General features: G+C 40.3%; 1 protein-coding gene across 1 annotated transcript in view; it reads right to left on the bottom strand.

Moving 5' to 3' along the window:
* The window catches only part of RASGEF1B (RasGEF domain family member 1B), a 37,501-nt gene extending 34,824 nt beyond the window's left edge, over window positions 1-2,677 (bottom strand). The window contains exon 1 of the mRNA XM_011218947.3: window positions 2,524-2,677. The gene's annotated coding sequence lies outside the window, so the exon portion shown is untranslated. The remainder of the gene's footprint in view (window positions 1-2,523) is intronic.
* Window positions 2,678-14,767: the final 12,090 nt, after the last annotated feature.

The raw sequence follows: 14,767 nt of genomic DNA, 5'->3' as shown, positions 1-14,767 counted from the left end.
GGCTTCACAATACACTATGATGTCTTTTTCATTTAATATTTGTGGCATCCGAATCAAGATTCTCAATCCCTGCTTCAGGAATTCCAACTTCTTCCCTTAGTAGGGGAGAATACCCCCCTTTTCCCATTCTCCTGTCTCAGGGGAGACTTGCTGGGGCCATCCAACTTGCTCCTCCAAAGTCTACTTCTTCCAGGTAGCCTTTGGAGATTAATAATGTTGATTCCCTCATTTCCTGTGCCATTATTAGGTACCTTGCCTCATATAGACACTCACCCAGCTTCTCCCCTTCATTTCTTTTTCCTAGATAGGAGTTATTCAATTGTTATTTTTTTTGAAAGGGTCTATTGTACTTTATTAGTCAGTGGTTAATTTTAGATTGTCAGAATGTAATGTTACTAATAATATAAGAAATATGTATTATGATAAATAATACACTTTTAGAAACAATAAGTAATATATACTTAAGAATATATAAGGTTAGATGCTAAGCTGGGGTAAAAAAGACAATAATTGTAAATGCTTCCTGGTGATTTTCTATTCCAAAAGACAGTATTATCTCAGGTATCAGGTGTGGTAGTAGAAAATGTCTTGTAGAGCACATAAAATGGAGCGAGACTGAAAATGAACCATGGGAGAAATAAATTCTAAGAATTTAACACTCCATCAGACAACTGGAAAGTACAAGGCCAGTATGCTTAGTAGCCAGAAATGTTGCCACCTCCAGGAAAACAAAGGATTGACCGATGTGTAGTGGAATAATGCCAACAAGAAACTTGCTAATCAGTAGCTGATCTTCTCATCTTTGCCAGAAAATCTGCTCGAAAGGAATAATATAGCAATGCTTGTGAACCTTGATTTCTGTCGAAAGTGGCCCAACAACTGTCCCTGCAAAATTAAAATAACCACTAATGATAGGATCTAACAAGCTGCCATTCTTTTATTCTGTTATGAAAATCTCAACAGCCCCAAATTTTTATTTCTTTTTGAAAATCAATTTTATATTTGGCCCAAACCCTATCTGATCAGTTATATTCCTCCCAAATCTCCAATGAGGCATTCTGATTAATTGTAACCTCCTTGTTTCTTAGCGTAGGTTTTATCACAGTGGTCCAACAATGTTTTAAATTGAGACATAGCTATCACATGCCAAGCTCTGGCTGCTGTTTTCAGGAGGAAAGAATAATTATTCACCCCACCTGAGTCTGACTGTACCAGACATTATTCAAGAGTGCAACACCCTGATCCCTAGACTCTTCCCCTTTATGCACCCAGTTCAGAGACCCTCCCTCGGCCTTTGGAGATCATCCAGGGCTAAATATAGATCTACGCAGACCAGCAGTTCCTGACCGCTGTCACATGGTGCTGCTGACGATGGACTCCTTGGAGACATGCTCGGCCCAAACACACATACACAAATTTGTGTGCATATTCATCTACACACACTATACCCATCGAATTCATCGGCGAAGATGGGCACATCCACATTCAGAAGAGAAGGTCGCTCCCTAGAGAGCTCCTCCTGCTATTTACATCACTGAACCACCCTCTGCACTGTCAGAGGGCTTAGCTACCTTGCTTTAGCCTGAACTGCGTCAATTTGATCGGGGTAAGGTGCGAAACAATACTCAAGCAATAACCAGGTGGTACGCGGATGCGAGCACAAACACACGCACAGGTGTGTACACACCAGCCCCCCCCATCTCCCCCTTTGCTCTTGTACAGCACTGAAGTTGTTCCCACGGTTCCCCTAGAAAGTGGAGTCTGTGTTATGCTAGCTGCCGCAAGGCTCCTAGGTACTTCGGCTCACGTTATTATAACCTAGCCAGGTGTCTCCAGGAGACTCACCTGAGCTCAGGCAAAAGCCCAGGAGACTCGGTGGGTCCCAAATTCGCCCGGTGAACAGAAGGATGAACAAATATTAAGCACATGACTTCGTTTCCTGTCCTTTCCTAAGAATCAGATCTTAGATCATAGGACAGCTACACCAAAAATAAACAATCCTCCCCCCACCCCCAACACACACGAAAACTAGCTAAGTAGTAGAAGGAAACAGCCTAGCAGAGCCCTAGAAAGGAGGAGATGAAAGGATGAACGCGACTAGAACTCAGACAAACCCTCAAAAACTACCAAGATTTCAAACATAAGGCCGGGCTGCGGGATCGGGGAGAGAGAAGCAAAGCAAAACCCAAGCCTGTCCCTGCCCGGGCCCCAGCGGCTCGGCCAGGCACCTGTTGGCACCCGGTCCGCTCCCGGGGCAGCCCCAGGCGCCCTCGGCGGCCAGGCAGGGGACTCCCTCGGTCTCTAGCTTTTGCCAGGCGCTTTGTGCCAGACAGCATTTGGTCACCTCGATTCTCCCGCCTGTTCGAGGCGCACCCGGGCAGCCGGGGCGCCTGAGCTCCAGGCTCGCTCTGAGCGCCGCTCCCGGACCGGCCGTCTGGGAGAGCGCAGAGGGCAGCACGGCCGCACATTCCCGCTGCCAGGCTCCGGTCCCTCCGGGAGATGCCTGGCCAGCGAACAACCCACCTGCAGATCGACCCCGGGTCCTCGGCTCTCCGGCTGTTTGCCGCGCGCCCACAAGTGCGACCAGAGTAGAGGAACTAAAGCGCGCGGGAAGAAGGAAAAAAATCCGCCCAACCAGTCGGGTGCCTTGTTTATACTGAAACTATGGCCTCAGCCGCGGCGCACACCCCCTTCGCTCCAAGTGCCCGCCTCCCGCCGCCAGCCCCGCCCCGGAAGGCGTGGGCCAATCGTGGAGCAGCTCACCGCCCACGCCGCCACCGCCTCCGGAGCCCGGGTCCCGCCCACGCCTGGGACTCCGGCCCCACCACTGTCGCCTGGGTGCCCTCCGACGCTGCGGAGGCCGGTAGAGCCCGGCGCAGCGGTGTTTACCTGCGTGGGTTCGGCCCGCACGGGTGGCGTGCGTTTCTTTCTGAGTCCGCCTCCCCGGAGCTGTTTGTGAAGTCGTGTGTGTGTGTGTGTGTGTGTGTTCATTTACCTGTGTACTACCTGTAAATACCGGCCCGACTCGTTATACAGTATCTATTAACATAATTATGAGCTAAAGGTTACTGTCCATGTACTTTCAGAAGAGAGCTGAGAGAAACCACAAGAACATTTGCTTAGCAAATATTTACGCAGAGCCCGAACGCTGGGCATTGTGCAAAACGCTCCAGGCAAAAATAGGCAGGTTCCTGCCCTTCTGAAGCTTACAGCCAGTCTGGTGGAGGACAAACGTTAAGCAAATGGTCAACCAAACAAAATATAAAATTGCGGCTCTTACAAGTTCCACAAAGGAAGGGAATCTGTGTTGTGAAATATGATTCTGGAGGCAAGGCGGGGAGGCCAGTCCTCCGTAAAGACTGTGTTGTCATGGTAACCACATACTCTATCATTGGATACTTGGTAACTATTTTAGAAAAAGGGTAAAAACCTCAATACTTCACCTTGTACAAATAAAAGAGACTGAAGGGAAGAAACGATGGAAACAAGGGAAGAAAGGGATCCATGGAAAGAAAAAAATCGAAGCATCCCGAGACACTCTTGCTAGCTACATGATCTTGAGTAAGTAAAGTATCTTTTCTGAGCTTCAGTTTTCCCATATATAAAAAACAACACTATTCATACCTGTTTTATAGGACTATAATTAGGATTACTGAGCTAGAGGAACCCTTTTTGTCCCGGCTCCATCCTCCTTCTCTCCCTCCTCCTTCCTAGCCTGGAAACGTTCATCTTCCAAGTTCACCTTGCCTATTCTTAGCTGATTCCTCCCCTCATTTTCTTCATCTGTGTCTCCATTTACTTGTCTTCCTCTAATTATACTCTCTCCTTTTCTCCTGAAAATGGGTCTCCCCAACTCAGTAATTCATTCTGAGCCTCTCTGCAGTTTAAAGGAGAAGCCATGCAGCCCAAAAAGGCTTGGTGGGAGTCTGCCATGCAGAGAGGCACAGAGGCGCGTGCTGCCCAGCCTAGCTATTACGGTTGTGCTGGTTGTTTCGTTTTACAAGCTCAGTTTTCCATCCTGATTCTGTAACAAACAAACCATTTGAGGTTGTGCAAGCCATGTGTAATACTGAGGTTCCCGGGTCTGTAGCAATTAGTTAAAAGGGTTGGAGTAAATCAGGATTTCTGAGTGGAAATATTTGACATATCCTTTATAACCTCTGGATATATCCACCCACCACCCCAGAAGATTCTGCCCTGTTTTACTTTCTTAAGTCTTTTCTCACCAAAACAAAAGATGTTTATTTTAGATTCTCAAAATATAAAATGGACACGATGATAATATTGATTTAATGTTTTATCAAGCCACATTCCTGCTCTCCATTCTGGTGGATCCCCCAGGGCCCCTTCCAGCTCCCTGTATGAGATACATACGAGGACAGCTCCAGAGCCAGGTGGCCCAAACTCTGATCTTGTCCTATTGCTTAGCCAGTTAAAAAAACCTTACAAGAAATACAGAAGGACCTTGGGCCCCAGTTTGCTCATATGAAAACAGCAGTCATAGTTTATAAAAGTAACTTCTTCACAGCATATTGAGAAGATTCATCAAAAGAGTTAATGCATGAAGTGGGTTTGGAGCAACGTCCCTCAGAGAAGCCTTCCCTGACCCCCTCTCCACAGTGTCCTTCCCTCCTTTTGTTGTTGTTTCCTCTATAGGATTCACCACCATTTAACATACTGTATGTTTCACTTATTATCGCTCTCCCCCTCGTTAGAATATAAGCTGCGAAACAGCAGGGTTTGTTGTGGTTATTGTGATTGTTGATTTCCTGCTGTATTTCCAATGTCTAGAACTGTGTCTAGCACAAACATTCGATAAATATGTATTGGTTGACTTAATCAATGCCTAGTAAATGGTAAGTACTCCATAAATAATAGCTGTGATGATTATGTATCAATTATTCTCTATCAAGAAAAGATATTTTTTCCATGTTCTACTTCCCATAGTTTCTTTCTGGTCTTTTGACTTCATTGGATCAATTTTTATCCCTATAAATGTTGTTAAGCTCTATAATACCAGTCACACTGATGCAAATAAAGCCCTGCTGAGTCGGATACTCATATAATAAAATAGCCACTTGTATGGAGCTTCAAGTATATGGCAGGCCCTGTGCTAAACATTATTTTTCTGTTCTTTTCCTCTTGGACCTCAAGTGCACAAAATTGGAGCAATCATCATGACTAATTCATGTCCAACACTCTTTTTTAAATTTTATCATTTTAATATATTTATTTTATATTATTAGTCTCTCATTTCCCACCTAAAATCCTAGTTTTCACCATTCCAAAGGCACCTACTCTTTCACAATGTATTTAGTGTGTTTTTCAATCCACCTTTCATGAACAATGACGATATTGTTTTACGTGAGTGCCACATGAGTATGTTTACCTGAATGCTATTGTACAATCCATCTTATTTTGTTTCTCAGTGTATTCCCTCCAACTCTTGACTTTGCTCATCTACCCATATTGATATATGTTGATGTTCATTCCTTTTACCTTCTGTTGAGTATTTCATCATATTTGTGTTACTTTTTTTTTACTTACATTATCTTTGATCCTTGCCAAAACTCTGAGAGATAGGTACTATTTTCTCCACTTCTGAGATGAAGGAATGCTGCTTAGGAAGATAAGTATCTTGCCACGGCCATATAGCTGAAGAAACAATAAATCAAACCTGTATCTCTCTGATGCCAGTGCTCTGGTCTTTCTATAAAATGGATTTAATTCCTTACTGTAAGATTTATGAAATAATGTCTGAAAAAATATACCAGCACTTTGACTCATTTTACATGTCTAAGATATTGCTATTAAAACTAGTAGATATATGTCTTTAAGCTAGAGTTGTTTTCATTGGAAAGCAATGTTTATTATTTGTCTGAGACACAAGTTCAATATTAATTGTGGTTTATGATTTCCTTTTCTTAAAGGATTTATTTATTTATTTGAGAGAGAGAGAGAAAGGGAGGGAGAGCAGGAAGAGGAGTGGACTCTGCACTGAGCATGGAGCCTGACACAGGGCTCGATCCCAGGACACTGAGAACATGACCTGGCCCAAAATCAAGAGTCAGATGCTCAATGGAGTGAGCCACCCAGGGGCCCTGGTTTATGATTTTCTCAAAACACTTGAACTTTAAGTGAAAATACTCACAATGCATAACTACCTTCAAATGTGTAAAACTTGCCCTGTGAAAGATGAATGAGGTCCCAGAGCACGAAATAGGACTAAAGACAGAAAAGAATAAGGGAACGGATCACAGCTTCAGTGTAAGAAAAACATTAAAGATATCCAAGGTGGATTAGCAGCCTTTTTCAGCATTGAATTCCCTCTCTCTGGATCTTAAAAGGCCTTGTGAAATGGCCAAGTAACTCTCCAAAACACTTTGACATTTTCTCTTTCATTTATTTTCTCAGTGTCACTCTGGAATATGGAGATGAACAGTTTCAGCATAAGGCATTTTAGTCTGAGCTTATACAGGTAAGAAAACAAAGGCACCGATCACCCTACTTATCAACAGTCAATCTAAACCACAACCATGGCCTTCTCACTTTCAACGCCAAGGAAGACAAACCCACTAAGTATGATGCACTTTCCTGTCTTGTATTTTAACAAAAGATCCATGAAAATTTTTTAAAGCAAAAACATGAAGAATGACCAAATGCAATTTTGAGAAAATCACTTAACAGTTCTTCAGCGAGGTATGTTAATAAGACCTAAGCAAGTTCTGTTAATATGAAATATAGCTCTTCCACCCCCGTCCCCACCCCTTTCACATGGGACGAGGAAATATTATCGTGGTATGGCTAAGTCAAGACAAAAACACTTTGGAGCCATAGGATTCATTTTTGGGGATCCCCTCTCTTTGGACTCTCTAGCAAAGGGCTGCAATGGTTGAGATGAGTTCTGTGCAAGATGTTGGACAGGCCAATTAGATCAGCCCAGCTCCAGACCTTAGAGAAAAACCCCTTAGCTTGCCCTTGTTGTTCAGTGGGCTTCTCCTGGGCTTCCCTTTCCTCATCACCTGAGAGCCTAGGGTGAAAGGCTGAAGGAGGCTGCGTGGCGCACTTTGGTACCGTGCCCCCTTCCTGCTTCTCCTCTGAGTGAAAGGAATTCCGTCCATGGGCCAGCCTAGCTCACTAGGGGACCACACTGGAATTTCATAGTAATGAAAAGTGTGTATGTGTTTGTCATTGACCTGTGTACATGCATTTCCCTGGAACCTGAGGGAAGGATGATGAACGCAGAACATGAAGATTTAGATACTGAAGGTCCCGAGTCCCTGCCCAACTACATGAACACCTTTATAGCCCAGCCATTTAGAAGGAATTTTGGTAATGAAACACATGCTTGGGTCAGTCTTGGAATGATCATCTCAATAGTAATTCCCAACACTTATGAGAGTTTACAATGTTTTTTCACATCCACTATCTAATTTAGGGAGAACATTGGATCTGTGAGAGTCATTCAATTCTGACGGTTGTCATTACAGAGGCATATATTTCCCTTTCCTGGGATCACTACAGATATTACAGATATTTATTCATGTTTGCTAAGAAGATACTCCTAAAGACAAAGGGACTGACTATAAAAGATGACTCCAGGGAAGTCTCTTCCACAGACCCATGTGCTTTTCTATCACTGTCACTTATTATGTCTCAGACCTTAAGTTGTACAAAAGAATATAATGACCCCATGGGAAATTCCACAACCGACGTAGTAGGTTTTCAAAATCCCCTAGGGAGATGTAAAAAATTAATGGATCTTCATTTATGCTAGATAAGAACTGCTGAAAGGCGAAGTTATTCTTTTTCCTTTATCAGCATTACTGTTTCACTCATTTGCCAATTCTTATTTACTCATACAAAGTAATTATTTGTAATATCCTCAGGAGGGATATTGATATTGAGAAATAATATAACTTGGCCTGATCATAAGGTTATGAGACAGTCTCATCATTTTCATTGGTTCTGTAATGCGTGGTGACTTATTTTTTTCTGCACAAAGAAATATTTCATAACCTTAAACGTACATCATTTTGACAAGATGTAATGCTGTTTTGAGTGTAAATTCAATTTTGTTTAACATGAGTTTGTTTAGATAAGTATTCATCCTATAAAATCTTTATACGAATAGTAAATGTAAATGTATTTCTCTATTTCTGTTTTCTTTCTAGTAGTTTTTGTCTGCTTTCTTGTGAATAAATTGATCTTAAAACGAATTAAGATAAGTTTTCTGTTTCAAATTCTTATAGCCTTTAGTGTTAAGTCTGATTACTTTGCTAGAAGATCCCCTTAGTTTTGGCTAATTACCAATCTATGTCCTAGAACATTGAGTGGGAAGGGAGAAAGTGGGAAAGGGAGAAAGAAAATGAATAATAGAAAAATAAAATTTTAGAACTGGTAGAAATATTAATGACCATCTCTTTTACTCTTTCCCCACCCCCATGGCACCAACCAAGGCATTTTTGAAAGGAAATTGAATTCTAGAGAGATTAAATGATCTTTCCAAGGCCATCCAACAAGATAATAGCAAAGTTATGCAGGTCAAAGAGCCTGGATGATAAGCCCCAAACTTCAAAAGCTACATGATTTTATTTCCTAATGATTTCTGCAGGCAGAGGTGACATCTATGGAACTACTTTGACATTGTAGAAGGTACAATTGGTTTTCAAATACTGATGACAAATATTCTCAAGATATTAAGTATTATATAAGGGAGAATACTGATGACAAATATTCTCAAGATATTAAGTATTATATAAGGGAGAATTCTCTAGATGTTGCTAATACTTTTCATTAGAATTCTCTAAAGATTGCTAATATCTTTATTGCTCTTATCTTATTTAATATTCAAGATAGTAAACTCTTAGTTGCTTTATCATTAAAGTAACCATGTCATTAACTATTCATCAGATGTCATCAAATATATTCAAGAAATGATGTTGATCAAAAAAGCTTTTCTAATCATTTACTGTTATCATAATGAAAACATATACCTAATATATTTTGTCTTTCATCTACTAAAATAATTTATTTTAATAAGACCATATCGTTTTTAAAAAATATTACAGCATTGTTGTGATTTCTAGATAATTTTGTAAAGTTTAATATGGTAAAATATCCAAATATTTACTTTGACACTTACATAATATTATTTCCATTGGAAAACCAGCATTTCTGTACATATGTTTAAATATTGCTGCACAAAAACGAATGGAGCAGATCATATAGCTTAACTGTATTTCACTAGCGAATGAGAAAGAACAGTTGTCTCTGGGAAGGGGTGGAGGTGGGACTAGGATGGAGGCAAAGGGGGCTTCAATTTTTTGTGTTGTGTTTGAATTTTTTCATAAAGAAAGACAGAAAGCAGATATAACAAAATATTCGTTATTATCATTTGTGGGTGGTGGATACACAGTGTTTATACTTTTTTTTAATTCCATAAATTTCTCAAAAAAACTCCCCAATTGTTATAATTATAGCTATAGTTTCATATAGCTATACTGCATAACCTTAAACTTCTATATTTAAAGCTTACATTTTAAGGCAATCTATACTGGTGACATTATTTTTTTACCTTGTTCGGCTCACTGATTAATCATATTTATAAAGTATGGCTGTCAATCAAAAGCACAGTTTTATTTGGTCTCACCATACAAAAGTATAATGTGTGAAAGGTTTGTTAAAGAATGTTATACATCTCACATAGCTTATCAGAATTAGCTTCCTTTTGCGTTTTGATGTGATTGCATGTATCCCCTCTCAGACAGTGATGCTTATTGTGAGTATCCACACAAAAGAGCTTTGATTCTTGACTGAGACCTGCTTTAAAGTCAAATCTCCCACAGACTAACACCACTAGCATATGATTAACGTTTCCAGGGCCTGGAATTAAGTAGTGATCATTTTAGAATCTACAATTATTCACATAATTGTCTCCAATTAGCTGTCTCTGAAGAATGGTCAAGAACTAAAGGAAAATGGAGGTTGAATATATGGACATGTGTCCCTATTCATGGAATGGTCTGTTGAGAGAGTCAAAGTATATGTTTGGAGATGTGTTCAGATGAGTCAATGGGGTAGAAGGGCATAACTGTTGCTTGTAGAGGTGGAGTTTGGGGAGATTGGAAGAAAAGAGGAATTCTCTGGCCCAGACTATTACTCAGTGATTTAAAAGAGATCATCTCCTAAGAGAAAGCTCCTAAGGAAATAAGTCTGAGAAAGACCAAAGCCTTCTTTATGGAGGTATGAACTTCATACCTCTCACAGCAAGAAATTTATAACAGAGGGTCAAATAAAATGCCTCAGTCCAAATAAAGTTTCCCCACATAAATAAAACATTTGTCTTAAGTTGTTCTGTTTTGTTGTGTAAATAAACTTTTTTTTTTGAAATGCGCTTCCTGCCTAAGTCAAAAGTTAAACACCAGGTATTACAAAAGTCAGTTGTGAATCCAAACTTTCTAACTTCCAAAATACTAACAAGTTGTATTTTTTTCCCAAAATAGTTGAACTAGGACATACTGTTTTGAAAATATCTCTAAATAGATGTGATTTGGGTTAGCCCTGCCCCCACTCTCACATGAGGGCTAATGGCAGACATATTGCCAATTTTTGATTCCCAACACAAACAACACAAAAATGAATGCTAATTTTGATCTGCGTCTTTTCCTTGGTAAGGAAAAACCCATGTATAATGCCGGAACCAGTCCTTTAAAGTGTATCTCAATGACATAAACTCCAGGAACATCTTACCTGACAAGTAAGATGTCTATTAGGCCCTAGAATTTTTTTAAGGAAGTTTATAGGGCATGAGAGAATATCTGAACCTGTTAAACAGGAATTCTTTTGAGGAGAAACAACCAGTATATTGAAGTAAGTCATTTGCAAAAAAAGGCTAGCAGAACTTGTTCCAGAGCAGACAAAATGAGGAAAGAAATGCAAAACAGGACAGCTAGTTGAGAGCAAACAGTGGAAGGGACACATTTTCTCACCTAGAGAGCAGGAGCCGTGACCAATTTTTAAAGGGACCCTGGTCTGTGTGGGAACAAAGAAGCTCCTATAGAACTTGGCTCTCCACTAAGGACGTTAACACTCAGATTCTGAGTGTCCTCAACTGTAAAAGGAGGGGAGTGCACGACAGGATTTCAGAGGTGTTTTCTCACCAACAAATGCTACTTCATATTAAGTTTTTATTAGTTTTTAGACTAGTTCCATCTGGATATCGCAGCAGCCAGTCAAGAGGCTTGGAGAGGACAGGAAGTGATAGACTTGACCTAACCCCACTGACCTTATGACTGTGGGCATATTCTTTCTCTGGAGTCCAAAGTCTGCATTATTATAGTGATTGTGATGTTGGGAAGAGTCCCTGGGCATCTACTCACACTTTTCCCTGATGCTCGGCCTAGAGCCAGTGACTCCAGGTGACTAAATCACGGCACAGTGACACCTCTGCTCTGGGTCCCGGGTAATGAGATCTGAGATACAACTTCAATAATGGAAGGTCTGGGACTAATTTCTTATCCAAAGGATATGCATTCCATGTAGGGTGACCTGACCACTCCAATTCATGTGGGATTGTGCTGGGTTTAGCACTGAAAACCACATGTCTTGGGCAGATCTTCAGCTCCAGGCAAATTGGAATGGTTGGTTGCCCTAATTCCATGGATATTTACTGAAGAGAGAAACCTCCATGGGTCAGGCCCTGGAAAAGGCATTGAGAACCCAATGAGAACAAAACAGACAAGGTTCCCACTGTCTGTCATGGGGCTTCCCTCCAGGTGGGCAAGACAGACTTAAAACAAGGAAATAAATAAACAACCAATCATCACAGATGGTGATCATTACTGGGATGGAGAACAGCTGTGGGGCCCTTCTCAGAGGGGGTCAAGAAAGGCTTCTCTTGAAGCAAGACCTGTAGGACAAGGGGTCAGTCATGAATATTGCCAGTATAGGTTAGTTCTAGGTCATTTCTAAGAATGAAGAGGCCCTTCAAGGAACCCTTAGGATCATATTAGCACTCTCTAAAATCACCTTATTTATCCATTTATGTTATTACCACTAGAATTAAATTTGGAATAAACATTTTAATAGAATAATTTGAATAAAAAATACATTTGAACAAATATCGTATCTATAACACCAATGCCCACAGCAATACTTGGTGTATAGTAGGTGTTCGATATCTTTTGAAAGAGTAAGTGAAAATATTGCTACCTCTTGATCTACTATGTAGTTCCCCAAACTCACTTTCCCTAAAATATTCCCTTTTCTCAACCAGCCTGTCCATAAAGTAGATGGGGTTGCAGATCCTATGGGCCATGGAACACCTATAAGTTTCAGGCTAGGGCTATTCTGAACCAGTGTGTACCTGCTGGCCCCAAGAGATTTTTGAAGCACTCTCCTTTGTTCTGTGCCCATGTTTTAGCTCAGAAGATGTTACGTATTCACCACCTAAGTCGAGGACAGATATAGCTCATGGTTTTAAGCCTTCAGCTTTCTGATGACCTGCCTCTATCAGTGGGTTGTGGTGTTACTAATTAAAAGAAGGCAGAGGTCTAATAAACTCACAGCCTTAATAAATGAATCATAATGACTATCCTACTGATAACAAACACATATTTGTGCATACCAGCTGAGTTCTCCTGCTGTAACTTTTAGGGATTCAAAGCCGTGGTCCCTGATGCCAGATCGATAGTTAATGATTGCAGGATCCAGCAGTGGCAATCACTTTGAGCATCAGGTGTTTTTCTGTATAAGCAGGAATCATTTGAAGCCATTTAAATTAAATTTTTAAAAAGCTGGGGGATGGGTGACTAACATTTATTAAGCATTTACTGTATGCCAGGGATTGCCCTCAGTGCTTTATGTATTTATTTAATCTGCATAACAATCCTATTAGGATTCAGTTCCTAGAAGAGGAACTGAAACTGAGGGAAGTTTTTAAAAAAAAATTGTCTAAGCACAAGTGTCTAATCAATGACAGATCCAAGATTTAGACCCAGGTAGGTAGGCCTAACTATGGTGTCTGAATGAGAAGGAGGGCACAGTCCATGGGGCAGATGCATAAACATCAGATGGATCTGCGTTGTAATGACTCTGGTAATGGAAGTAAGTCCACAGCCTGTGTGCTTTCTGTCACCACAGCAGTGGTCACAGTACCGTTTGGAGGCGGGGCAATGCTGCCTGATAATCGAGATCACCCACAATGGAAACAGGAAGAACTTGATTCAAATTCTGGCTCAGTGAGAACTTAAGTTGTTTACTTATTAAAAGCTTCGGTTTTCTCATTTGTCAAATTAAAACAATAATAATGCTTGTGTTAAAAAGGAACTAATATCCTGCATATAAAGTCATTAGTATGGTATCTGGCACATAAGACTCAGTAAATGGTAGGTAATTAAATATAATTATCACTATGCAGCAGCCTCTCTCATCTTTAATACCTCAGCCTCTTCCAAATTCCTTAAAAAAGTAGGACTGTATCTGCTTATCTATACATGTGCTTTCATTTTCTGTCATTGAAAAACCACTTGAAAGTTGCTGATACCCTTACATACTTTAGCATGCATCTCCTAAAAATAAGGACATTCTTGTACATAGATAATGATATATCTAATATCTATGAAAAATCAACCATATTAACTAATACCATCTAATTTCTAGTATATATTTAAATATTTAAATTTCCTAAATTGTCCCCAAAAATTATTCCCAAAGATATTTTGAACAAGGATGTAATCAAGGTGTTTTATTCGGTTGTTTCTTTATTCTCTGTTAATCTGTATCTGTCTCCACCTCACTGCCAGCCCTCTCTGCTTTTCTTGACATTGTCTTTTTGGAAGAAACCAGGCCATTCATCTTGGAGAAAGTATCACAGTCTGGATTTGTCCAGTGTTTTTCCTGGAGGTGCCATTTAACCTGTTCTTCTATCTTTCAAGTTATCTTTATATTGGAATGCTGATCTTAAGGCTTTATTGCTTTTTAAGTTAAACATTGTGCCAAAAATGCTTCAAAGTCGATGCTGTGTAGTTCATATTACATCATATCAAAATTTCCATGACCACTTCCTCTTCAAAATACTTTGTGGTTTTGTAGGCATCTCCGGGGTATGGCTACCCCAGTGGTTTTCCATTCTAGCTTCACTTAGAGTCATCTGGGGGAGTTTTAAAAAATATTTGTTCCTGACTTGCATCCTTAAAAAGAGTTTCTTGTCACGGGCCCATTCATTGGATTGTTGTGAAGCTTCCCCAAGTGATTCTGATTGTAATCAGGGTAAAGAGAGATTGGTTTAGAATACCAGCTCTGAGAAGCCAAGAGGCATACCCTTCGTATTTACTAATACACACTCTCAGTGTCCAGGAGAACGCCTGGCTCGTAACAGCTGCTCGATACTACGTGCTGCATCAATCAGATCATTGATATTCAGCGCATAGGCCACCTCATCCCCCTTTCATATTCCAGCTTTTCCTTTTCTTCTAATTAGTGCACTATGAAGTCAGGAGGTTAATTTTATAGCATGTTCAGCCAAAGCAGAGCATGTCACTATTTTTCAAATCTCTGAAAACTATCAATAGAAAAAATCATTTCATACATCTGAGAGAGGAAACAAGAACAATCATTTAGCTATACTGTTAGATTGACTCTGTTGAAGACAATTCCATTTTTTTTTGTTTGTTTGTTTCACATCATTAGTTCTTCCAGTTCTTATTGTAAGAACTGGTGAAATGATTCTAAAATTAGGAAGAAAAACTGGGAGTTTGTCTTGATT

Source organism: Ailuropoda melanoleuca, chromosome 11 (genome assembly GCF_002007445.2).
Source record: "Ailuropoda melanoleuca isolate Jingjing chromosome 11, ASM200744v2, whole genome shotgun sequence".
NCBI classification, from domain to species: domain Eukaryota; kingdom Metazoa; phylum Chordata; class Mammalia; order Carnivora; family Ursidae; genus Ailuropoda; species Ailuropoda melanoleuca.
Note: the sequence above shows the minus strand (reverse complement) of the source record. Positions and strands in the feature narration are given on the sequence as shown.